This window comes from Equus quagga, chromosome 2 (assembly GCF_021613505.1).
Source record: "Equus quagga isolate Etosha38 chromosome 2, UCLA_HA_Equagga_1.0, whole genome shotgun sequence".
Classification (NCBI taxonomy): domain Eukaryota; kingdom Metazoa; phylum Chordata; class Mammalia; order Perissodactyla; family Equidae; genus Equus; species Equus quagga.
In genome coordinates, this window is record NC_060268.1 from 107154488 (window position 1) to 107181029 (window position 26542).

The 26542-nt window shown below is 44.0% G+C and overlaps 1 protein-coding gene across 5 annotated transcripts in view; it reads right to left on the reverse strand.

Moving 5' to 3' along the window:
* The window catches only part of SIPA1L2 (signal induced proliferation associated 1 like 2), a 210694-nt gene that overhangs the window by 162184 nt on the left and 21968 nt on the right, over positions 1–26542 (reverse strand). For all 5 annotated transcript variants that reach the window (XM_046652986.1, XM_046652984.1, XM_046652987.1 and 2 more), the window contains exon 2: positions 746–793. The gene's annotated coding sequence lies outside the window, so the exon portion shown is untranslated. The remainder of the gene's footprint in view (positions 1–745; positions 794–26542) is intronic.

The window sequence follows — 26542 nt, forward strand, 5'->3', positions numbered from 1 at the left end:
ACAGAGAGACTGAGAGAGAAGGATGGCAATCTACTTTTGATAATCCAAGTGGAGAGATCAAATGAGCCAGGCGATGGTTACTTCTGACAGCTCCTGCACAAACCCATCTTATTTCCTGCTGCTACAGAAAATGCCACATTTGTGAACACACACAGCAAGGGAGCAGCTAGCTCTGCCTTTATTCTCTGGCTGAGGAAAGTATTTAGGGTGGGACCCCTGGGCCCCAAGCAGAGCTGGCTGGAGCTCATCCAGGAAGCCTGGGCCGTCCTCCAGCTGCTCCTTCCATGGCCTTCCTGCAATGCCTCCTATCAGGTAGGGCACCCCTGCCATGCCAGACTCCTCCACCAGGACAGCTGCCTCTGTGCCACCACTTACCCACCACTACACTCACACTGTGCCCTTTAACCTAAGGGGCACTCCATGTAGATACCTACAAACCAATTTTAAACAACGTATCCTATTAAACACATTAAGAGATGCTCGGAGGAGCTTGCTTGTGACTCCTTTTGAAGCCCCCAATTCAGGCAATTCCAAAGTTCAAATGGGCTTCTTAAAGCCCATGTTTACTGTGGAAGAGCGAAAAATCAAAACATTCAATCTACAAGCCAAGGGGAAGAGAAATAATCTTTATATATTTCTTTTAAAAAAAACAACCATTAATGGGACACGTAAGCCCAATTTAAAACTCAGAGCAGCTGTTCAGGGTCAGGAAGGCTCTGTGCTCTGGCATTCTGGACAGGCTTACCTGCAGGGAGAACAGCAGGCTTCAGGTCGCACAACCAGGAGCAAGATCCTACAAGAGAAGAAAGAGACCCAGTTCAGACTCACAGAAAAACGCTTGGTCAGTGGTTTTCAGAGTATGGTCTGAGGAACCCCGGGGGTTCCCAGGATCCTTCCAGGGGACCACCAGGTCAAAAGCATTTTCATGACGGTACCAGGACACTATTTATCTTTCCACTCTCCTTCCCCCAGGGCACAGTGGAGACTTCCAGAGGTTGAGTGACATATCACAGTGCAAAAGACAGGAGAATCTAGCTGTATTCTCTGAAGCCAGATATTAACATGATTTGCAAAATGTAAGACAATGCCATTCTGCTCATTAAATGTTCTTGCTTTGGAAAATAGTGATTTTCATAAAACACATTTATAGTAAAATGTAAAGGGCTTGTTGCCATTTTCAATTAATTAATAAATGGTTTTAAACTTCTCAATTTTAATTCTAATATCCTAAGTATCAGAAGAGATAAGCCATATCATCAGAAGCTCTTTGGGATCCTCAATAATCCTCAAGGGGGCCTAAGACCAAAATTTTGAGAACTTTTGCTCCAGGTGTCTATTTCGGTACTGACTTCTGTCGCACTGCATCTGCTTTTAAGAACAGCAACAGTGGTCCCTATTAGCTATGCAACACTCTGGACCAGGCCCTCTACTAAACATGTTATATACGTTATTTACAAACTCATAATCACCTTTAAAAAATCATCCTTTTCCGCCCCCCGGATGAGGAGATGTGCTGTATGGGACAGTTACTCGCCCAAAGTGAATCAGCTGGTCACACAGAGCAGGCTCTGAACTCAGGTCAGCCTGGCTCCTAAGATCATGATCTTTTCACTACATCATTTTTTAAAATAGTAATTATAAGAATTTCTACAAACTAAACTGGAGGTGCGCTGGGGCCACACTCCTACCTGACATTGCACAGACTCAAAATGCAACAATGTGTGGTGTGCAGCCCTATACTCAGCTTCCTACAAAAGACAGACCCCAATAAGTGGAGCGTCTGGAGATGGCCAGTTTACATCTGTTGTCCCAGCATAGCATTAACAGTGCCCCTCTTTGAAAGGTGATAAATTATAGGGTCACCTACCAAGAACGCTATAACTGGCCTTCGCTTTAGAAAGCCCATCGTTTTCAATCTGTCTCAATTTTTATGAAGCACTTACAGTTGATAAAGAGTTATTATTATTAGTCCCTCAATTTTAGCAGAATATAAGATTACGTGCAGGGGTAAGAGACAGGAAAGAAATTCTCACTGACGTAACTTCTACAGCCTAGCAAATTCTGAGCTTGAAAACCTACAGCATAGTATGGCGAGTTCCTCAAAAAACTTAAACATAGAATCACCATATGATCCAGCAATTCCACTTCTGGGTATATACCCAAAAGAATTAAAAGCAGAGTTTTAAACAGATTACTTGTATATCCATGTTCACAGCAGCATTATTCACAATAGCTAAAAAGTAGAAACAACCCAGTGTCTATCAACAGATGAATGGATAACCTGGGGTATATCCATCCAATGGAATATTACTCAGCTTCACAAAACGAAGGGAATTTAGACACACGCTACAACATGGATGAACCTTGAAGACATTATGCTGAGTGAAATAAGCCAGTCACAAAAGACAAATGCTCATATGAGGTACCTAGAATAATCAGCTTCACAGACACAGAAAGAATGGCGGTTGCCAGGGGCCAGGGATGGGGGAAATGGGAAGTTATTGTTAAATGAATACAAAGTTTCTACTTGGGATGATGAAAAAGCTCTCCAGACAGATGGAGGTGATCGTCGCACAATCACTTCAATGTACTTAGCACCACTGAACGATACACTTAAAAATGGTAAAATTTATGTTACGGATATTTTACCATAGTAAAAAAAAAAAAAGCAAAACAACCAAAGCTTTTATTAAAAAGTTTTCCTAACATTAAGCAATTAGAAAAGAACATATTATTGAGCATCTGATGTCACGGTTTCAGTCTTCACTAGTTATTCAATCCAACCAAGCATTCATCTACTGAGCAAGTGCCCACCAAGCGCCTCCTTGTTCCCAGCTACATGCTAGGATCCGAGGGAACAAAGATGGAGACGGTCTCCGCCATGGTGCGGGTACGCCAGGGAACCCAGACATACCACTAGATACACAGAAAAGCAACCTGGGGAGGCCTACGTAGGAGCCATAACCGCACTATAAATGATAAATGGTTCTTGCAAACAAAGCACGAACTTGCACAATTTCAAAAAATTCAAGCCCTCTAAAGCGTCAATATTTTTCAAAGTTTTAGGAACCAATTTTTTTTTTCTCCAAAGAGGCTTTCTGTTTTCTACATTTTTAGGCTGATACATTATAAAACCTTCAACTATTAGAAAACAAGTCTTTAAAAGTCCTACTGATGAAACAGTCTGTTTCGTGACTAAACGTGTGGTGCATTTCTCTTCTCCAGCAGAGATCCCTAATCCAATGTCGTAACGTCCCCCACACAATGAACACAGCTCTGTCAAAGGCACTTCTCCTTCCTTTGAACAGCAAACATCCTGTAAACAATTAAGGTCCCACTCTTTTAACTGATGGCTTTTGTTTACTGACAGGAAAGGAAACCACAAATTCTCCATGAGGCATGAGGGACTCCAGGTTCTGCTTCATTTCCTACCAAGCAGGTGGTTTATCTGAGGCAAGGGGCTATTGTCTTTTGCCTTGTTTTACCTTTAGAAAAAAAATCAGCGAGCTTTCGGCAGAGCAAAGGCTTCTCAAGCAGAACTTGGGGCTGTGGGCTGCCTTGCAGGGGGTCAGGGAGACGGGAAGATGCTCCCCTCTTCCCTGGGCCATTGCTGAAAGGAGGCACCTGACGCTTCCACAGGAAGCTCCGCCAGAAAACCAGATTTGCAGGCAGAGAGAGGTCTGGCCCTTTGCTCTTACCAGCAGGTTCTTCAGCTGTTTTCGCAGTGAAATGGGGCTCTGAGAAAGTGAAAGCCAATGTTTTCTTTCCATTGAGAAGAACAGAAATACTTGATCCAGCTCAAAATCACTGTTTCTCCGTTGTCTATTAAGACAGGCTTGCTAGTATTCAGGAAAGGCCAGCACCAGGGGAAAGCTAATTTTTGTTTTTATTTTTTATTTTAAAATAAAAATTCCTTTCCAAATGAGATCTCTTCCCGGCACAGTGATAAGTGCTGACTTCTGCCCTTGCACTCGTGGACTCTGGCAATACGCACAAGCAATACGTGCCTCTCCCCGCAATTCTGGGCCAGCAGGCCAGCCACAGCTGCTGCACCAAATCTGTGAGCCACAGTCATATCCTATGGTTCTCTGGGTATCATCATTAGGCCTCGGGGCGCACAGCTGCAATCCTAACCCAGCCCTCACCCATTCCCAAAGTACAGTACACACCTCAGGAGACAGTTCCTCAAGAAGCATAAAACCGAATATGGAATCAGTGCCAGATTCAAGCAGCCAATCCTACCTGAAGAGATTTAGATCACAGAGGATTCTGGAAATGAACATCAGATTATGCCACTTGCTCCAGGAAATGTATTCTGGAAACCAGTGCACCTGTCAACACCCAACATTCAACACCACTGACCATCACTAGCGCTCATAATCAGGCTTTACTGTCTCAAACAGCTGCCCACAGACACACAAACACAGAGACCCAGTGGTCTCTGTTAACTGTTTCCAGGCTATTTAAAGGTCTCCTTTTACACAGGTGTCTACACCACCAACAAGATATCAGCTTAACTTTAAAACACGTTGCAAAGCTCCAGCAAATGACTGACCAGCCCGAGGAGTCTGTTCTCACTGTGAGTCAGGTGAGCACAATGTAAAACTCTCAGCTAGTCCTGCGATGTCACTGGAGACACTTTCCTTTGTCATTTCAGTCTGGCCTAACACAAGGCACTCCCATCACTCAGGTCGCGTTTCGTGGTTTTTGGGGCTTTTTTGGTGGCTGTTATATTTTTGTTTAATTGTCACAAGAACATTTAACATAAGATCTACTCTCTCAGCAATTATCAAGCGCACGCCACAGGACTGTTAACTATAGGCACCATGTTGTGCAGCAGTTCTATTCATCTTGTGTAACTGAAACTTTATGCCCATTGAACAGCAACTCCCCATTTCCCCGCTGCCCAGCCCCTGGAAGCCACTGTCTACCCTCTGTTCCTATGAGTTTGATTCAATACCTCATGTAAGTGGAATCATACAATATTTGTCCTTCTATGACTGGCTTAGTTCATTTAGCATAACGTCCTCCAGATTCATCCCTGTCACTGCATATGGCAGAATCTTCTTCTTTTTTAAGGCTGAATAATATTCCCTTGTATATATACTCTGGTGTTCTTTTTAAGTTAGATAGAGGTAAGAAGGGAGAAAGATACTGGAAATAGAGCCCCTCCAAAGTTACTAACGTTCAACAAATATTTACTTAGCACTTCTAGCATCCAAATACTTAACTAAATGCTGTCCACGCTAAGGCATAGTTCTTGCCGCCAAAAGCTTACTGCCTAACAGAGGGAGCCAACTTTTAGAGAGAAGAGTGTAACCAAGGTGTCAAGAGAACATAATGGAAGACGTCTCGAATAGTGAGGGCACCAAGGAGGAGGAGGCCAAATTTTACCTGGGAGGAGGGAGGTGGGGAAGAAAAAGCTTCATAAGCAGGTAACACTGGAGTGAGTAACTCGACCATGGCAAAGGGGTGGGGGTGTGGGTGTGGGGGAGAGCTCCATGCCCTCACCCCTCAACCCTATCAGCAAGGTACAGACCTATTCAACTTTCAGGCAGGCCCTCCTCTCCCCCATCCCAGCCCCAGGGTGAATCAGGAAGAAGCTAGGACTTAGATGCCTCCCCCATACCTCGCAGAGAATCCTATGAGCCCTACAACACCGTGCCTCATAGAGAATTCCATCAGCCCTACAACACTGTTTTCGTGTCTAGACTCTAGACTCCAGGAGGGCAGGGACAAGGCCTGGTTCAAGGCTGCATATCCAGTACTGAGCGTTGTGCGCTGCACTTAAAAAGGACCTGATAAATATTTTCCAAAAAAAAAAAAACGGAGGGAGGGATAGAGAGAGAGGAGGCGGAAAGGGAAAAGGAAGAAAAGGAAAAGAGAGGAAAGAGGAAAGGAAAAAGAGACTGGCTCTCTATGGAGACCCGGAAGCTGCTGAGGAAAAGGACAGGGGAGGCTAGCCCAGCACAGGCACAGAGTACACATCTGCTGAAAGAAAGAACAGAGGCATTTCTAAATGCGAATTCCCACAGACTGGGCTGACTCATCTGAAATCACCAATATTCATCCATTTTTGACCTAAAAAAGCAAAAATTTCATGATTCAACCTAATATATGATCCTCCTCAGTGAGCTTACCTATTCCATGCCCAACTCTATCATCAGTCACTTATTTTGGTACATTGCTCACCTTACTCCTCTGTCTTGTGCCCAAACAGCCAACTGCCACATGAATGACCGACCAACACCTCTAACTCAACTTGCAAAAAGGAGAGTTCATGTCCTCTCCCTCGACTCATCTCCGTACCTCAGCTAAGAGCTCCCGTCTTCCTTCACTTCCCTCTTCTGCTGCCATGAGCCATGGCAGACGCAGGGGCTGTCTGCTCTGCATACCTTGTCCACACCCCCTTCTCCTGGCTCTGGTGAGGAACTCTCCAGCCCTTAATGCACTGCTGCCCACGGGCACTCAGGCACACCACTGCCTCTCCTCAGCAACTAGTTCAGTGTGCAGAACCAAAGCAAAGCCATCTACATCTTCTCTGGGATACTAGACGGTTCCCAGGAGACAGAATTTGGTTTCTACTGAGGGTGCTAAGCTAAGAGGTGGTGAGCTGTGATTGCTGGCTGCCATCTTGCTGGTGACACAGAAAGGGCTAAGGTGAAGAAGTCAGCAAAGCTGAGAAGGCAGAGCCAAGAAACCGGAGAGGAAGAGTCCTCACAACAATGTTTGAGCCCCTGGGTCTGACAATGCTAAAGCATGCTCCTCCTAGACATCCCACTTGCTTGAGCAATACCTTTCCTTGTCTGCTTAAGATAAAGTGGGGCTTGTGTCACTCATAACCAACATTCTAGACAAATACGCCTATTCAAAACCGCACCATGCATAACTTAAATCTCAAAACAGCCTTCAAATAATTCCATAAGATGGCGTCAAGTGCCTCTTGCTTGAGTTATAGTATGTGATAAATGACCTTTCCCAAATAAATACGACCTACAGTCCTCGTCCCTTTTATGGAGATGTTCTCATCACCCAAAATACATCCTCAGTCAAAGGCCTTCACTCCCATAAAACTTTCTCAGACATTTCCAGGGGAAAAAAGTCTTAAAAAAAACCTTCCTAGACAGACAGTGACTCTTGCCCTCTGCAACTCCCAGAGAACATTACTTGTATCTTTTCTTCTAACAGCTTTTCAGTCAGTCTCATATGTGATTTATTTATAGATGCCTGCTACCTTCAATTGTGAATTCTTAATGAGCAGAAGCCTTAGGCATAATAAGTAATCAATAAATAGCTGGTGATATGAATAATTATAAGCAGGCAAGCTTTGTGTATTCAAATCATTTGCTGCTGATGACGTCACAGTTAAAGCAAAGTATCCTTTTTTCATAAATTTATTACATTAATTTTTCTTTGAACTTTTAAGAGTGAATAACTAAATTCCCATGACTACTGGGATGGGCCTTGATGCGGTGTAGGAAATACCCTAGGCTCTTTCACTATTTCTCACAAACAAGATAAATAAGGAAGACTCTTGCAAACAATACACCCCTGCCAAATTAAAGCTAAAAAGCTTTAACTATTCCACAGTAACCACAAGCGTAAACTTTCAGCCAAGGCAACCAAGCCACTGGCACTCTCTCTACCCTATCTTTCCAGCTCCTTGTCCTGCCACTCTTGCTCACACACCCCAAGAGTGGTTCTGCAGACTTGCTTAGGTAGAGGATGGAGCAGTGAAACATCTTGATATTGTCTGCGAACATCCCTTTCCTCTACCCAATGTGTAAAACATGATGAATAATGATATAATTTTAATATGGGAACCAGGAACAATTTTACTAGCAGAAAGAAGTATGTGATGAATTCATATGCATCACCACAAGCATATCTATCCAGGAAAAAAAAATAGGAGGTTGAACTTGACATGCATAGCTGATACATGTGCTCCCATCATCATCTGCTGGTTTGCTTTAATCCTCTGCATGTAGACAAGCAAAACATTACAAATGAGAAAAATATCATCCCTTAATGTGGTAGTTTTATCCATTATCTATGAGCTGAATATTGATCCACCCTTAAGAGCAACCAAGACAGAAAGGAGTACACTTGGACCCCATGGTATCCCACACTCTCTATGTAGCTTGAACAAGGTTCTAATGTAATAATGCTATGATGCCATTTTAAGAATAGGGGATCCTCTATCATATACCCGAAACTGTACTCATTAAATCAATGGAGAAAGGAAGGAATAAAACATATTTGGCAAATTCAAGCACATTCTCTATTTTAAAAATAGGTATTTACAGCAACCATAATCAACTAAGGTAAAAATGCCCCAACTAATAACTTTGCTAGCAGTGCCGCCTGTTTTCTGACACTGAAAGGGATAGAACCATTATCAGACGAATCTTTTGAATCATATGTAAGCACTACTTGTACAAAATGCAGGACGAAAATCTTTGATGAGCTGGGCAAACTAGACAGAAGAAAAATCAGAAAGGGAAATAAACTGGCATAGATTTATTTATCTAGCATAGGCTTGACCACATCTAGAACAGAAGAAATAAATCTGACAGTGCAAAGTTATAGAACAACTATGGTGTCATGTTTGGAGGGAAAAGGAAAGCATTCCAGCAGGTATGTATCAAATATATACTAAATAGTAAGGGTGTAATTCATTTAAGCCCCATTACTTCACATTGTTCGAATTTTAAACAATTATATATCTGCTCAACTGAGACGTAGATCTTTATTTTACATACATGAAAGTAGAAAATGCAAACCTAACTTCTATAACTGATACATAATTTGGGGAAAAAATACAGTGAAACCATTTGAAATGTAAAGAGAATAACCATCCCTTTAGGTTATCTGCTTTATTCAAGAAAACAACTTCCCTCGGTTGTTTCAGTACCGATATATTAGAGCTTCAGATGACTGTTCTAGAAATATAGTCAGTAAAGTACATTTTTCTAGAGGCTACTGCTCATTTTCTAGCTGAGTCCCTTTTTTCCCTCAGTAAAAGAAATTTTACAACCTCATCCATGGAAGTGGTCATCGTATCACCACAGAAAAATATGGGCCTTATTATACAAGCAGACATAAAGAGGTACGGTTTCTGTCTGAGTAAAGTGGAGGGAGAGAATAACTCAGGCCAAAGGTTAAGACTTGTGCGTAAAAAGAAATTGATGAAAGAAGAATAATCTTCTCTAACATCCTCTCTCCTCTCACTTTCTTCCTCTCTCTCTCACCTCCAAAACATTTTCCACTCCAAAGGAGTCAACACTTTGCTATCTGAAGCTTCACGCATACAGCACAGAGTAGAGAAGTCCCACAATGAAACAATAAAAACAGAACAAAGGAGGAGGAAAGTCAATCCTGAAAGACTCATTCTCTGTAACAAGGCTCCCTTAATCTTAATAACCTAACAAGGGAGAAAAAAGAATGAAGAGGATGCTAAGAGTGGATATTGAACACACAAATCACTGGGCTTAGAGAAACGACAGAAAGCAAGGATGCAGGTTTGGTAACATACAGCTACTGACTTGCAAACACCCCATAAACGCTTGCTGGACTGAATGAAATTTTTCACAGGCTTCAAGAAAGAAAAACGTGATGAGCAAGACTGGAAAAGGTGGTGCTTCTAATCTGTAAAAATAATAACACTAATAAAAAGAAAAACTATGTAGAGAAGAGAGTTGGAATGATACTTCAAAACAGAAGGACAAGACACAAAGAAGATAATATTTACTTAGCTTGGCTTCATCAGCTAATCCAGAAAAATCCCACATAAAAGCAACACGCAAGACTCAGTTCCTCCTCAGATCTTGTTCGTTTGCTCAGTACAGTGACGCGGCTGGGAGAGCGGGTTTCACTCCAGTTCGGCCTACACTGTCCTTGGATATTTCTCAGTGATCAGGCGAGTCCTGTCTTTATCACAGTGAAGTCAAGTAAAAAGACAGTCATGAAATAGAATGTCTAGATTTCCCTCACCCACATCTTCAGGGGGCAGACGTCCAATAAGGTATCTATTAATATTTTATCAGACATTTTCATTTTATGTAGACAAGTACATCATCTCTACGTGCCTCTGCAGCTGGCCACTCCTAACAGAGCAGCTGAAGGAAACCTGGCCTCATCTCCACAGGCTCTGAAGACTTCCTCCAACCTGAGCGTCGGAAGTTCACACAAACAGCCCCCCAGATTATCACACTACATCAGAAAACTGAAGGGAAAAGGAAAACGGGGCAAAGTATCAACTCACGAGTAACCAGCTACCCTGAATGACTTAAACTTATTAAAAAGAAAAAACTACAAGGCAGCAGTCTAAACCATAAAACTATAAATTAGTCCCCACTGTCACCAAGATCAATTTCTTTTAAGGGAAAACAAAGAGAAAGCATTGATGGAAATGACAAGGTATTCTCGGCACGGAAACCTTTCCCTTCTGGAAACACCCAAGAAGAACACAGTTTTGATACTTCCTACACAGAAAACAAAATAAACTTCCTAACCACCTGGTCACAATGCAAAAACACCGGGAAGATGGGAGTGAACGGTACTATGACACTAACAGCAGAATCAATTTCATAATCAACTTGGCACGTCGTTGACACAGAGCACATCTCCTGATCGGGGGAAACACTGGTCACTTTTTCAAGCCAGAATCGACAAAGGGCGCAGTAATTCTTGCTGAAGTGGTTCTAGCCCGCTGGTGACAGAGACCTTAGTGGAACAGGAAACAGACTGACAAGTGCTGGGGTCACTAAGGAAGTTACGTGTCACAGGGGAGCGTGGGATGGGAGGGGCTGTGCCACTGCATTTTATACTTTTTATTACTTTTATAATACAAGAAAAAAACTTACTTTGACAAATTTGATTTTAAAAAAAAACACTGAATTTATAAGTCCATTACTCTCAACCTCATTATTCAAACTACTACATATATTTCTTGAGTAATATACCAAGTACTGATTCAGATCTTCAGGACACATGAGCTGACATCCCCACGAAAGCACCACACCCCAGTAACTCTCCTACACATCCTACCTGCTCCCCAGCCCAGCACAATGCCTATAATCCACGTCTGTAATACTCAATTAGTACAAATCTAGTCTAGCCTCTGCTTCACTTAGCACCTTTCTCATAGATCTTAAAACAATGGTTTTCAAAAGTGTGAACCATGGACCCCCTGAGTCCCAAGGCTCTTCAACTGGATCCGCGAGGTCAAAGTACTTTCATAAGGAACTAAGACACTATTTGCCTGTTTTATTGCATCCATGATGTGAGAGTGACAATAGCTAAAACTGCTGGCACCTTAGCACAAAGCAAGGCAGTGGCAGCAAACTGTACTAGTTATCATACTGCACAACTCCAGTGAAAAAGAGACGAATAAAGATGGTCCCACTTAACGTCCCTGATGAAGAGGTAAAAATAATTAATCACATCAAACCTCAGTCCTTGAGTAGACACTTTTTAACATTCTATGGGATGGAACAGGGAACACAGAGAAAGAGCCTTGCTCCTCCTGCGTGTTGCTGGTGCTGCGAGAAAAAGCACCTGAGAGACGCAGCCATGAGTGAAGGAACCACTCTGTTCACGAAACACCGTCTTTGACTTGAAAGCGTGATAGACAAACTATGGTTATTCACACACGGCTCTTTGGTGGACATTTTCTAGAAAAGGAACAAAACGGGCCCATTTTCAAGGAAAACAACTGATACAATAGTAAGATTCAAGCTTTTAAGCAAAAATTAAGACTTTTTGAAAACTTGCATATCCATACCCACTGTGAAGCTGACAACTTCCCTCCATTTAAAGATTCTCCTAATTGGCAAGACGGGTTTTTTTTTTGATATTATAAAATGAAATGTATCGACACGTGGGAGATTTTCCAAATGACCGATGCATGATAATCAAAATCATCCATGGAACAATTTTAGAAGTTCATCGATACAGTTTCAGAATCTCCATCTCAACCAACCTTCAAGAAACTATCACTTGTTTAATATAGTATCAAAGAAGAAGATCCACAATTACCTAAAAAGAAATTAAAACGCCCCCCCCCCCTCTTTCCAAGCTACATCTCTGTGTGAGGCTGGATTTTGCTCTTATGTGTTGACCAAGGCAACGCAGCCCATCGAACGAGCGCAGATGATCTATCAGAATGAAGATGGGAACCCAGCCGTCTTCTAGAAGCCAGATATTAACGATACTGCAAAAATCATAAGACACTCTTCTCAATAAGGTTTCTTTTGTTTTGGAAAATGGTTATTTTCCATGGAAATGCTACGTATGTTAACATGTAGTAGGTTTATTATTACTTTTAATTCAATGAAGTTTTTTTTCAATCTCTTGGGTTTCATTTTCCAATATGATAAATATTAACAGATATCACCCACATAAACAAAAGCTCTTCAGGGTCCGCAATAATTTTTAAGACTGTAAAAAAGTCCTGAGACTAAAACATTTGAGAATCACTACCTTAAAGGAACATTCAGATGGCAACTCCCACAAGGAAACAAATTTGAAAAATCAAGCAGGTGGACTAAAATTTCTTAATCATCAGATGATAACGCAAAAAGCAATTTCACTGTAATTCAGGAAACCACATACACATTTATTGAGGCTTCTCTTTAGGGACAGACAAATGGTTAAAGTATTTAAACATCTGGGTCTCCATTAATCTCCTACAAATTTCCCAAATGACTAGTCTTGTGTGGCATGAAAGTAACACCGTATGTAAATTCATCCAATTAGCTTACTGATTCTTGTACATTCTCCCAAATTCACTAACATTCACTACATTGTCTTTCGCCACCACTGGCTAAGAGACTTCTCACTGAATTATTGATTTTCTGCCAATTAAGTACCATAGTAAGATCCAGTTGGTCTTAACTCTGGAGAAATTTCTTTTTTTTCCAGTCTCACTTCTCTTGTACCCTTTAGAGTCTGCTGGGGAATCAAAATAATTGGAATCCTAAGGATGAGATACAGAATTCTAAAAATATCCTTGGTGTAACTTACAAATAACCCAGTTGTCAGACACTTCAATGGTCAGAGACCTGTTTTCCACTGGATTCCAAACTTTGATGCTTTGCACTTAGATCTGCCCACAATTCTTTGTCAACTTAATAACTTGACTATGTGCATCTTAGAATAAATCAGTTTACTGAACCCAGCTGAAGACTGATAAACACATTCATGTATATACTCTCATTCATAAAAGTGGCATGGTTGAGATAGGAGAATAAAAAAAATCTCATTATCTATGGGAAAGCATATGAAGAAGGAAAAATAGTTTCGAATTTCTGAAACAACACTTGCACAGCTAAATGAACACTCCTGGAGCAGCTGAAAAATCCCCTACTCTAGGATTAAGACTCCACCACAGGAAAACAGTTCATCTCTGTGGAACAAAGGCTTCCTCTGAAGGGCCCCTACAGCCCACCAGAACGTACCCGCAATCCAGTGATGCAAGCCCGTCCTCTGGCTTGGAATCCCATCTCTCCCGTCCCCCTCCCCAGCAGGAAAGCAGGATCCCTAGGCACCTTAGGGGACCACACAATGGAATGGGACATCCACCCTCATCTCCCCACTCTCACTCTCTCACCTCCATCTCGGGGGTTCTACCAGGCAAGCTATGAAGAGCCTCAGGAATTTATCTCAAGAACACCCATAATAACTCTTCTTGAATTCTCTGGAAATGTGGCTGTCACCATTTGAGAAGTGAGAGTGAATAAGGCTCAATTTATTTTTGTGCACAACCTGAGTCTGGACAAAGTAGAGAAATGAAACCAAAGTTTAAGAGCTGAAAGAGAAGAAAGAAATTTCACTCAGCGCTAGCATCAACATTAACAAGCTTGCTGGAAGAAGAAAGAAATTTTGAGTGCATACACATTCTTTTCTGCAAAGAGGAAGGTATAAAGAAAAAGCACAGTGGACGTGAGACCAGATGCTGAGCAGCCTTATCTACTTCCTGAAAAGGAGCTGGCTTAGAGGAGCACGGCATTGGGCCTCGCCCACAGAAACGGCCACATACAAGATCAGTTTCATCTCTGTCTTCCTCCTACATCTGCACCGCCACCAAAAAGAAAAAAAAAGATCCTGCAGTGAAAGGGGGTGAGATCTTTCAACTCTCAGCAGGCCAAAGTCACAATATCAAAGAGAGAACTCATTAACATCACTAGACAATGGAAACTGGACAGAGAGAAGGAACCCTTTAAAGAGAGAACTGAAATCCACGGACTGAAAACACAGACAGCAAACAGGAAGGACTGTGCTTTGTAAGAGTCTCCCCGATTCAGCTTAGAACAAACCAAAGGTACTAAACCTTGATCAAGGTAAAGGTCTGCTTAGAGGAAAGGCTGCTAAGTCAGAACCCAGGGCATTCAGAGGTGCGGGTCTGTTTTCTGGGGAGAAAGGCAGAGTGCTCCCCAGCTATCGTGTGCTTTCCTGGACCCTCCAGCACCCTGTGTGAGGGTTATCAGCCCAAATGGGAACGATGAGAAAATAGCTAAGAGTATTTGAATGGAAAGAGTAAAACAAAAATGAGAAACTCTGCCTGCTGCAAAAATATTTCACATGTGATTCTCTACTTCCCTGACGAAACTGGAAAATAGTTCAACTGTTTACATTTCAGGGAGGGGGTTTAAAAAAAGAGAGAGAGAGACCTGAAATTTTCCACATTGGTCAGCAGGGGATTGGAACCCATCCCATAACATGTGCACTAACTAGTACTGTGCTGCCTGCCACTCTCTTCCTCTCCCTGCGGTGGGCTCCTCTGGGTCTGCCCTGGGTGTAGAGGACAGCCAGTAGGGACCGGGTGGGGCCAGGTGGGGGTGGAGCTCAGAGCTCCAACCGGACCAGACAGGACAGTTGTCCAGAGGACAGCAGGGAGCTTGGGGACCTGCCAGGAAGGCCCTCCCAGGCTCTTGCAGGCCAGCTGCCCCCCATCATGGTGCAAGGATGCAGCTGCCTCCAGCTGTGTCTTCAGGCAGAGACTGGCTTAACCTTTAACCTGGAACTGCTTGACTGTCCAGCACCTTTGCCTCTTGTCTTGTTTGTGTTTTTGGTTTTTTTACATTAATTTAATTTTTTTTACTTTTTTTTTTAGGAAGATTAGCTCTGAGCCAACATCTGCTGCCAATCCGCCTCTTTTCTTTTTTTTTTCTTTGTGCTGAGGAAGATTGGCCCTAAGCTAACATCCATGCCCATCTTTCTCTATTTTATATGTGGGATGCCTGCCACAGCATGGCTTGATAAGCGGTGCGTAGGTCCATGCCTGGGATCCGAATGGGCAAACCCCGGGCCACCAAAGTGGAGCATAGAACTTAACAACTGCGCCACCAGGCCAGCTCCCTGCTTTTGTCTTTAAGCTCTCTCTTTCCACCTCCTGATGCAGTTAACAACTGACACAGTTTATTCTCACCTATCTACTCTCCCTAGTGAGGCCACAATAGGCCAGAGTCTATGAAAGTCAAAAAGATACTGCGGTACTTTACAGAAATGAAAGGGGGAAAACACTTCAGAGTCTCCTGCCAAAAACTGCTGAGCAAGCAGCCAGGCCAGTGACTAGAGGTTATTTCCATTTAAACAATTAGCAAGATACGGCTACAAATCCAACTTCTCCTCACTGAGAGGAACTAACATCATTTCTCACGTCTTGATTTTAAATTTACCGGAACATGCTAAGAACACTTATTTAAGAAAATAAAAACAGTTGAAATGGCAACAGCCGAGGCCTCTAAGCACCGCCCGCCATCAGTGCCACCTGATGTCCTATGGGGGCTTCTAGTGGGACAGTCCTGATACTGTGACCTGCTGCAAAGAGGCTACCAGGATCAGGAAAAAAGATGACTGAATTATTTATTTCCGCTAATCTACTACTGAAAATAAACCACCAGAGAAAGGGAAGGAAAAGAAGAATGTAAAATTATCAATTCTTAGACACACACACACCCTTAGAGACTGTCTGATAGCAAGAGGAATATTTAGCACAGACATTTGCAGACACTTACTGTCTGAATTAAAATGGGAAGCTGCATAGACATAAGTCACCGAATAATGAGCAGTGCCACCGACAATTTTACTCTGCTCTCTGCCAGATACGATTACTCTCACTCCATCTCCAGAGGTAAATACATTGAAACTGATAGAATTGAATGGGACCACCTGCCACTTGCTTTCAAAGGTTCTTCATTTTGGGGATACGACTGCAGCCACCTAAAATGTTCACATCAAAAAAAAAAGTCATACTTTATTATAAATTGAGACTGCTAGTCTTGAATCAAAATAACTTCTGGTTTATATGAGAAAAATAAAACAAAAGCTGATTTATCATGCTGTCTATGTACTCCTGGCCCTACGGCATCAGAAGACTAAAAAAACTCTCTGAATCATCAAAGACAGGAGTGTTTATTGTTAATCAAAAACGTGGTCAACTGAAAAGTTTTCCAGAATTTTAAAAAACAAGGCTTCCTCAGAACCTTTCCAAACTTTCCTTAAAGGACCTTAGGAAAGTAGGAACAAGACTAATTTCTCAAAATGAAATAAAAATGAACACTAATATTTCAAACTGGAGTTTATCCTTTCCATATGTTCACAGAAAAAGAAACAAAAAATACTGAAGTGAAATGCCTTTCTCTCTTTAAATCCCATATTTCAGATTTTTCTGTTGTACAACTAGAAATATGGAAGAAGAAACAAATTAATTGCAAATAAAGAGGGAAATCAGTTCCTCGTAATTCTCAACCTCGAAAAATTCTCAGTTTCAATAGTGGTCCAAACTTTAGGGCCAGACAGATGCAGGTAAATTCAAATTACTCAGGAAACTCCAAGACTAGCTGCAAACTGACACTGAAGACATGTTTTTTTCAGAGGCTGAATAAATTACTACATCTCACATCACACACTTATAACAAACACAAAAACACTCTTAAGAAAAACAAGATGTTTTCTCTGAAAATTCCAAGTCAAATAATCTCCCACAAAATCTCTTTAAAATATTAAATTTTCTGATCAAACTCCTATCTAACAGCCAAGAAATGTTCATTTGCTTAGTGAGACTACTAATGATGGGCCACATTTACTGAGTCTTTTCTGTGGCCTGGAACAGGGACCAGAGGTGAGGAGCCAGCCCCAGCCAGGCCTCCACCCCACGAGCTGCATGCATTCAGCCTGTGGGCTAACATCAACCCACTTTTCTAGATATTCCTGAACAGGAGTGCCATGTTAACTAGAGGTGTTCCTTTTAAGGCTTGACCTAGAGACTACATTGCATTAAAAAATGTAGCCCTGTAGAATTAGGAATTCTGAAATAAGTCTGAGATTTCCCGCCTCTCGGATGTTCTTCATAAAATGATTTACTGCGGTTTCACTAAAATGATTAGAGAGAAACATTCCAAGCTATCTATAACAAGTTGCTAGGCATCTTGAAAGTTAGCAGAGTGGCAAGAGTTTTCCAACAAGTTGTCAAAATAAAATGAAAAGATAGAAACCGTCAGCAACACAGAGAGCAAAATAAAGATATCTCATTAAAAAAAAAAAATCCTCACATGAAATAAGCAATATTTGCAGAGCTGGAATGATGGTCTTTAGAAAAGTCGACTTTTTGTAAACAAATAGTTGGACCACATGCCCTGGGGGGCAGTTATTCTCTGTGGACAGACATACGAAGGGCAGGGACACTGCCCGGGCAGGCACAGTCCGGCCTATCTGATGGTCAATGCTGACCCACGGGGCAAGCTCAGGCCCTCCGACAGCCCTGCTCAGCTGCACGAAGGGCAGCACTTCTGACCCTCTAGCTCTCCAGCCTCCTGTCTACGGCCAGACTGGTCGCAGCCCCCGTTACTTCTCAAAGTCCACTCCCTTCCAGCCTTCCAGTGGTCTCCCTCCAGCTCTCCATCCCCGGTAGAACAGGCCTGTAGAACAGAACGCTGACCGACTCCACCTAACGATAACATGAAAGGCGAACATAAACATGAACCAAAGGAGGAGGAAAAAGGAGCTGGAGCTGCAAAGTGGCCAAGGCCCATGAAGGGGGCTATGCGGAGAAAGTCAATGAATAAAAATGAGCAGCTGGTGCTGAGAAGAGAGTGAAAACACAAGGAAAAGATGAGGCAGAGGGGCTGGCGCGGAGGACGAAGCATCAAAGGGAGACGGCAGCTGATACCCAGAGGAGCCGGGGCCGGGATTCTCACCAGCACTCGTTTCATGCTCCTAATAACACAATCCAGTAGCTCTGTGTGGAGTGACTGTGCCCGTGTAATTGAATAATTGTTGTTCCGGAACGTTCCATTATCATTCTCTTCCTGGAGAAACGTCTCAGACCAGCGCTAAAGGGAGCCGAGTTCAATTCCCCTTCCCCCAGCTTCGTTCTAACTGTTCCTCTTTCAAGGTTTTCGGGAAATCGAGAGACTCCAAAGTTCTCACTAAAGTTTCTCCAATCCAACAACTGTAAGTGGCCCGAGTCTCCCACATGTAACAGGCTCTTTCTTAGATCTGCTGGGCATCTCTCCTGCAATTATTTAATACCAGTTAACTTTCTCAAAACTTCAAGTCCCCGGAATCACGAAGAGTGCCAAGAAACCAGCATGCTCAGAGAGGCAGGGCGCGCTCCAGAGCGCCCACAGGTGGTCCTGATGCACGGTGAGGCGCTCAGATCTAAAACAGGTCAGGGAGCTCAGCCCAGGCTACTGTTAGAATCACCTAAAGAGCTCTGGGGAGTCCCGATGCCCAAGCCGGACCCATTCCCATTAAATCAGAATCTCGGGGCGGGGGGCGGTCATCCATGGTTTGTCAAATGGCCCCCATGATTCTAACACGTGGCCAAGTTTGACAAAACTAGAGACACTAGCAAAGGCAGGCATTCTGCAGAACACGAACAGCTAGCATGATAGTAGCTGGTTCCTGCTGGGCACTGACACTGTCCTCTGCATGCATCACTTCCTTTACAACTTTTCAACTGCCCTTTCACTTAGTAAAAATGGGTCCTTTGGTGCAAATCACTGGTCCCCTGGCTAGGGAGGGGTCAACCTGGGCCTCAGTGTCTTCCTGTCACTCTTCCCTTTCATTCATACAAAGAATACTGCCCCCATCTCATGTAATTTCTCATCCAATTTCCAGTCCAGAGAGAACAAAGCCATGGGGCAACAAAGAAGGCCTTACGGTAAGAAACTAGCTAAAAAACATTAAACCACAAAAGAGAAAAATGTAAAAGTCTGGGTTCCTAATTACAACTGAAGACATAGTAAAACGTTTCCACCTGAAACAACCTCCCTCCCCCGCTCCTCCTGGGAAGGGGACCAGAGACCAAGGTCGTCGAAGGTCAAAGCAGACCACTCTTTGTGCCCAACTGTCACTGCTGCCACTGGGCGGACCCTGACTCTTTTCAGCTGTCACCTTCCTCACAAAAGAGAGAAGGCAGAGTCTGGACACTTTCTCCCGGCACACTTATCTCATTCCATCCAGCTCAAGCTGGGCCTGAGGTCTGCAGAGTCGTCCACCGTGCTCCCCTGACGGCGGGGGTTTCAGAAGCCTGACTTTCATAGAAACTGCCGAAGTTAACTTTTCAAGGCCGGGGAGGGACTATGTCTAGACTCATATACGTCCTTACAATTAGAGTCTGTGCAGCAAATGACCATTTTCTTCCAATGAAGAAGCTCTTAAAAAAACGGAAATCTGACTTTGAGAGACATTTGAAGTCTGAGTTCTACTCCTTTAAAAATTTCAAAGGAAAAATCCTAGTTTCACTATGAATAATGGAAAGTGTCACTCAAAGGCTAGTGCAGAGGACCAAACAGGACCACAAACACTAGCAAACGGAATGTTAACTAAGTCAAACATGAATACTGTTTTCCACCATGGCTGACAATTACCTAGAAGTTCCATTGTTGGGGAAAAAGTGAGTGACCTCCCTCGCCGTTTTCAAAACGGCTCCAATTTACTAACGATGCCTGCAGAACGCTACCTTTTACAAAGCAAAGTTAACAGCGGGTTTCAAGTTGGGGGTGGGAGTGAGGGTGGTGGCTAGACACAAAGGAAGGGAAGGAGAAAGACAAGAAAGGCCCTAATACCAACCCAGCTTCCAGAAAGTCAACGGGCTAGTCTTGCAGTGGCTCTGCAGATGCTCAGTTTGGACAACCCTGGAACACATGGTATACTCTGAGCTCACTGCCATCTCGCTCTCTCATCCATTTGCCCGCGTGAACCTGCATCAAACACAAAGAGCACTGCGCTATAAGTTTCCAGCATTCACGTGGCTAAAGGAACCCCATGTGTTTCCTATATGGGAAACAAATTCCAAACTGACATGGCCAATGGTTCATATTTTGCTGAAAGTAACTCAGAGTGAGAGCTCAATGAAAGCATCGCACGGTTGGACCCCAAGTCACGAACGAGCAAGGACCCTGACATAATTCTTTGGTTGCTGAATGTATTTATACTAACATGAAACATTTAGAATTGGTTCCGGAAAAGCAAACTCTTAAAACATTTCTGGTTTAATCTTTTTGGGGTCAACTAATATAGTCTAACATAGCCATGTTCATAGGGAGGATGGGTGGGTGCTTCTCTATCTGAAATCAACAAATCAGCTATTAAACACAGTTTACGTATTTGGAGAGGCAACAGTTCATCATTTTTGATATTAAAACAATCAGCGAGGGAAGAAGAGTTTGTGAGAAGCCCTGTTAGTGAAAAGCGCTTCTCCCTATCTTCCTGGGAGGGGCTCAACTAGTTAACTCCAGGATTCTTCCACTCCTGGAGGCGGAGGGACTGCCCCGATGAGACAGCATCCTGCAGGCCCAGGGCCCCAAGTGGGGCCCCTGCAGCCCAGGCCTGGGTGGTACCCGGCCTGATCCTGAATCTCTCTTAGCAAGATCATTTGGTTTCATCACAAACTGAGCTCTCCATCTTAACCTCTATCAATAATAAATGAGTATTTCAGCCTCTACTTTTACTTTGTTTATAGTTTTCAACTCTGCCGAAGCCTGGGTAGGAAAAGAGGGTATTATTTATTGAGCATCTCAGAAACCCCAACATCTGTGAATGGGTGACAGCATCAATTTCACTTCCCAAAAAGACACTGCAACCTAACATTCTTCAGTTTGTGAATGCAGCTAAAATTAAAACGTGGCCTCTATACCACCCCCACTCCCCATTAGGATACGTGAATTTGCACCACAGTTGTTTTATCTGAAAGTTGGCTATCAAAATATATTAGAAATGCTTGCAATTTAAAAGAAATATATCCTCGTTCATTCCACAAAAATTTGCTGACTGCCTACCATGTCCAGGAACTGTGCTGGAAACCAAAGCTGGTATGGTAACACAGTCACTTGATCTACACACCCCCCGCTCCCTCCTCCCCCAGGGCATGTGGCCAGACAGGGAAGAGAGGCAATTCCACAGGCAGGGACAGTGAGCTGGAAGAAGGACCTGGTGGAGAAGACGTGGATGCTCAGGGAGGACAGGGCTGAGTCCAGAACCAGGGAGGGCCTCAGGAAAGTGTTCTCCGCGCTGGCATCTGAGCGGCGAAGTCAAGGGTGAGCAGAGCTGACCCAGCAGGCATGGGGTGGAAAGGGATGGGAGGAGAGCATGTGGACAGGAGTGGCGGCCCCCAGGAGGAAGCACTGCAGGGTGACAGGGTCTGGGCGGGAAGGCACAAGGTGCACATAGTGGATTCAGCAGAGGGCAGGCAACAACACCCGCTATGGTGGCACTTAGGGCCTGGACTTCGACCTCAAGTGACAAGATTTGATCTGGGAGTCAAGAGAATCACTCAGACCACTGTTCTTGTGGTGACGGTGGAGGGACTTTACAAACTTCAGAAGCAGAACCTGAACCCTGAACATGAATTCCTTTTGGACAGAACACTTTGGCAAGGCAAATAAACACCTTATTTAAAATATCTGTTCTCTGCATGAAGATCTTTACATCTCCATTTTCTTAAAGCAAAGTACACCGGCAGCGAGCTGCAGACTGCTCCTAAAGCTCACAAAGCTTGCTGCTGGTAACCGCTCCTTCATCCTCAGCCTGGCTGTGAGCTCTTCATTTTCATTCTCCGGCTCCTAAAGAGAAACTTGCTCTGTTTGGTCAGTGTTCCTCTAAAAGGCAGCTTGTGCTCAACTCAGAGACACCTGCTGTCCTTTGGTTCATCCATAACGAGTTAGAAATATACAGACGTGAGGTGAAGAGACTGGTGACCCAGACTGAGAGATGAACCAAGACAAACACCATCAGATGCAGCTCAACTGCAAATCTTTCCCTGGCCTTGTGGGCTGAAGGCTGTCACGGAGGTGCCTTCCATGAAAAGCTGCTTCTCTGACTACAAGCAGGTCCCGTGTTATGTGACACCCCCCTCCCAATAAGTCTTCCAAACCTTGGGATTTTTAGCCTGTTCATTTTAATTTAATTTAACAGTTGCTGATTGAGCAATTTCCTTGATGATCTGAAGTCTATTAGATCCAGTAACATTACTTCCCTTAGCAAATAACGAGTATCTGCTGGGTGAACGGCACCGGGTCACACACTTTAAAACCTGGAATATACCAGAATGGGGCTGAGGTCCTGGATTCGGATTACATACTCTTTTTTTAAACAAGCAACAGAGCTGCTGCTAGTCATCTGAAACACAGCAGTTGCTGTGAGCTGCACCTTCTGCCGAGGCCAGGAAGGGCTCAATGAGCCCTACAGTGGACCTGATCCAACGGCTGCTTCCTGACTAACCGCACCGCTTGGCAGGAAGATTCTGGACAACACAACGCTGACAGCTTTTCAGCAAAGCTCTGCCAGTAAGAATTTTGGCCAAGAGCAAATTTTTACCTGTTGCAGGAAGTTGCCTTATCTTCTGCACCCTATCAGGTCAAAACGTGTTACCAATTCTGGGAAACTCACAAATCCAGGGTGGACGCCCCTGTGTACTCACCCAGAGTGGCTCACTGACAGAAACCAGCTGTGATGGCCTCCAAGAGGTCAGTGAGGGTGGCTGCAACCGGGAGCAGGAGTGCCCCCTCTGAGATCTGACACAATGCCCCTCCTGGGTCCTAGGCTGCAGCCCTGAGCGGATCCCTGCAAACACCTGGGCTTTGCTAGCACATATGAGAGGCTCTTGCCAGAATCATGGGCAATACTCCATGCCAGAGTTTACCGCCTTCCTGAGCGGCACTGAAAGGAAGACCTGGGGCTTTGTTGGGTGCTTGCTAGGGATGCAGAGCCTTTAAGCTCAGCTCTAGAAGGAGCTATAAACATGACAGCCACTTTGAGTTTTCAAATGAAGGGGCAGTGTTGGCGACAGAGTTATTAAAAAAAAATCATTTCTTTGCATATCTGGGCTGTGCGGTATCAAGCAGGATTAGAAAACGAAAATTATAAAATCAACTTTTTTTTTTCCAGTTACCCTTCCTAATAAGTGGCGGCCAAAATCAACACGCCCTTGTATGTTCAATCAAGTACTTCTAACTTACTCTGGTTACTGCAAGCTTGTAAGGGCAAGACTGCCTCATCTGGGCAACGGCCTCAGCCTCTGAAGCAGGAGCTGCGAGCGTGACGGGATGGGAGAGAAGTGGGCTGCTAGGATGACTGGGAATCAATTTGTTGCTATCTGAAACTGGCTTTTTTTTTTTTTTTTTTTTTTGCCTGAGGGTGTCTGTTTATATAATTTCCTAAAAGAGATGACAACCTAAATTGAAGAGAGTGCCTGCTGGATGACACAATGTGGTCTGTCTCTGAGCGAGCCGTGAAGCGAGCAGAAGGCCAATCCTGAGCTTCACAGACACAATGCTCCAGACTCCAGTTCCAGGGCAGGAGGCCCAAGGTCACTCCTGGAAGAAACAGAAGCCTCGGGACACATACGCGACAGCCGTGCACCCAGTGCAAGGAAAAACAATCATCTTCACTGCCCTATAAAACCGGTTATATAATGCTGGATAAAATCGTGCAGGCCTCTATAAACACAGTTGTTATTTTTCATGACAAAAATACGTGCACGCCTCCCCAGGGCATAATGCAAGTAACCTGCTTCCTGTGGCCAGTGGTGCCCAAGACACACCTACAGGGGAAGAAAAGGATTCAGCAGCATCCCCAACTGCACCTCCAAGGAAGGGCCGGGGAACCACTGGGGAGGCTGTGGTGAATTAAAACCCAGAGACAGGTTTACTCAGTCAGCCTCGTCTGAACAGCCAGGCCCTGGGACAGACGTATGACGAAGCCCGCCCTGTCTTACAGCTGAGTCAGCCAACGGGGGCACGCAGCCCTGACGGCCCCCAAGGCCCTCCCAGGAGTCAGTGTGCATAGTTAAGGAGTAGGTAATAGGTGAAGGGTAGTTTAAGGAATCAGCTTCTAAATCTTCACCTTCCACGTGCACTCTTCCAGAAAATGGGTGGACACTCCTTTCTTGCCAACGGCTCCTCTCTCACTGAATTCGCACCATGGTGTGCTGTTCCACAGGTTACAAACCTCAGGGGCACCAAACAAAGGATAATTCACAAGGCTGATTATGAAGGAAGTCTTCTTTAATGATTAATCATGGCCCCCTGCACTCATACAGCTGCCTGTTTTTATGTGCCTTAAGCATATTTCTGCTAGGGGTGAAAATTGGCCCATTTGGGGATGTTCTGGATTCAAGAAAAACAAAGAAATATAGGTTAAAGATTTGGATTCTCTTACATATCTTGGACTTTTTCCCAAAACGCCAAAATATTCAAGCCAACTTAGAGAAACCCCATGGACAAGAAATTAACTTGAATTCTTTACATTTGTCAACCAGGTAGTTAAAATCAATTCTCTCAAATTATACTGTCAAAGATTTATTCCAACTAAGTCAACCCTCATATTATTTTCCTCTTATAAGATGTTTAATATCTTCCACTTCCTATTAACAAAAATAAATCATTTGAACTAGTGATAAAAAAACATTGGCTGTCACCTTAAAAACATGTGAGGGAGTACAGAGTTTTTAAAAAATTATTTCAGAGTACAAAGACAAACACAGTTGGAAACCAGGCCCTAGAGACCCCATCCAACGGACAGGCCAGCCTAGGAAACACACTTTGCAAGGCAATGAGGAAAGGTGACTACCAGAGACGGACGAGGCACAGGTAAGCCTGAAGAAGACAAGGAGGAAGAGGACATTCCAAGCAGAGAGAGGAGCTATGCGAGGGGACAGCAGCAGCAGAGCCAAGCATGAACAAGAGGGCGAGGGGCAGGAGTTTCTGAGCTCAGAGGATAGGGACAGAGAGTGGAGGAGTGGGGCGGTGAAGGACCTATGTGCCATGCTGAGGGGCGCAGATTTTATTCTGGCACCCAACAGAAGTTCTTAAGCAGGGGAGTGCCGTAAGTGGATCACGGCTTCTACGAAGAAAGTGCTGGTATATATGAAGGATGAGACAGAGAGGGTGAGAAACTGGTAGCAGGGACATCAGCTAGACAGTGATGTCCAACAGCACGTTCTGCAGTGACAAGAATGATCCATCTGTGTTGTCCAATATGGCAGCCACCAGCCACATGTGGCTACTGAACAGGTGAAATGCAACTCATAAGACTGAGGAACTGAATTTTTTTCTTTAGTTTTAACTCATTTAAATCACAATAGGCACTTAGTGGTTGCCATATCAGACACAGACTAGATAGTGATTTCAAAGTTCAAAGAAGGACACTATGTCCCGAAGTAAGGCAGGAGCAGAAGAGACAAAAAGACAGATTCAAGAGGCATTTCTGAAGCAGAGCTGGCAGATGGTGACCAACTGGACAGACGTGGTTTAAGAACTGAGTTAGGGAGGACACTGAGCTTTGTCTAACTGGCAGACTAGGTTGGTGGTGACGGTGCAGAACTAAGAAGAACAGAGTGTAAAAGACATTTGTAGGGGAAGACGACAGATCTAAAATCGACTATTTACTCTGAAATGTATCAAGAATACCCAAGGCACATGGCTAGAAGGCAGTTGGAAAAAGTTCAGACAGGTGAAGATTTTTAGGTCACCATTACAGAGATAGCAAAAGAAGCCACTTAGGAGGTAGGACCACCCAGAGGGAGAAGAGCAGGGAACCCCAATACTTCAAAAGTATTCAGGGCAGGAGAGGCCAGAAACGGCAGAGGAGAAAGGACCAGAGGTAGTCAGAGGACCAAAGAGAGTGTGCCACAGAAGCCGAAGGAGAGACAGGTGTTCCAGTGGGGGTATTCATCAAGGTCAAAAGGAGTGGCAATCCCAATGGACACGGCCTGAGGCTTTGCAAGACCAGGAACTGCAGTGTTGAGGGAGGGACGCTGGGAGCACAGCAAGGTCCCGGGCAGTCACCTCATTCAGTGACAGGTAAGGTACAGTCACAGTGACATTCATATGCACATGGGGCCTGAGGCTCTGCTCTAAGACCAGCTACAAGGCTCCATGGCCAGTCTTACCTTTTCTAGGCCCCAACAGGAACTATCAGAAAGATTCCTGCTACCTATTTTTGACTAAGTAAATAAAAGGGTAGCCAGCAAAAAGATACTTTCTGAACTCCAGAAGTTAAGTGATGGGGAAGTTTAAGAGGAATGAACGTGATA